Source organism: Molothrus ater, chromosome 24 (assembly GCF_012460135.2).
Source record: "Molothrus ater isolate BHLD 08-10-18 breed brown headed cowbird chromosome 24, BPBGC_Mater_1.1, whole genome shotgun sequence".
Classification (NCBI taxonomy): domain Eukaryota; kingdom Metazoa; phylum Chordata; class Aves; order Passeriformes; family Icteridae; genus Molothrus; species Molothrus ater.
In genome coordinates this window covers 150563-151567 of record NC_050501.2, presented here as the reverse complement: position 1 = coordinate 151567, position 1005 = coordinate 150563, and positions in this window count along the sequence as shown.

Genomic DNA, 1005 nt, shown 5'->3' with positions numbered 1-1005 from the left:
CTTTCCCTCTTTTTTTCTGGTGGCTGGAGATCCATTTGGGCTTTGCCACACTGGGAAAATGGAGGGGGAAAGCAACGAGTGGCTTCAGAGGTGTGGGAGATTTGGAGGAGATTTGGGAGGCTGGGAGGGTGGGAGCTGCTTGGCTGGAAATACGAAGCAAAGGAAACACACCTGGGGAGGGTGGGGGAAGGGCAGGAAGATGTGTCTGGCTATTTTTTTGCATTAAAAGGAAAAATGGAGTTAAGCTCCAATGGATTTTTTCATTGGAGAGGTGAAAGGCAGTGGTGCCTCCACTGCCTTCGGGAGAGCAGGGGATGGGCAGGGACTCCTGAACCTCAGTTTTTGAGGGGTGGTTGCTGCTGCTCTGACATTGGCCTCTGGGAAGTGCTTCCTGGCTTGGAGTGGAGGTGGGAACAGTTGTGGGAGCCAGATCTGATGCTCAGCCTGGAGAAGAGAAGGTTCTGGGGAGACTCTTAGAGCCCCTTCCAGTGCCTAAAGGGGCTCCAAGAGGGCTGGAGGGGAACTTTGACAAAGGGTCTGGAGGAACAGAACAAAGAGTAATGGCTTCCCACTGCCAGAGGGCAGGGTTAGACGGAGTTATGGGAAAGAATTTTTCCCTGTGAGGGTGGGGAGGCTCTGGCACAGGGTGCCCAGAGAAGCTGTAGCTGCCCCTGGGTCCCTTGCAGTGTCCAGGGCCAGGTTGAATGGGGCTTGGAGCAGCCTGGGACAGTGGAAGGTGTCTCTGCCCACGGCAGGGAGTACAACAAGATGAGCTTTCAGGTCTCTTCCAGCTCAAACCAGTCTGGGATTCGATCCACCTCCTTCCACATCCAGCCAGCTTCCCTCCATTCTCCTCTGGCTTCCTCAGGCCCATGATTGAAGGGGAATGGGGACCTTTTGGGGACCCCCTTCCCCAATCCAGGCATACAGCAGATCCTGTCAGGTCCCTGCTGGAGCTGTTTGTGTCTTTTGGCCAGAAAGTGGGGTGACTCTGCACTCCCTGAT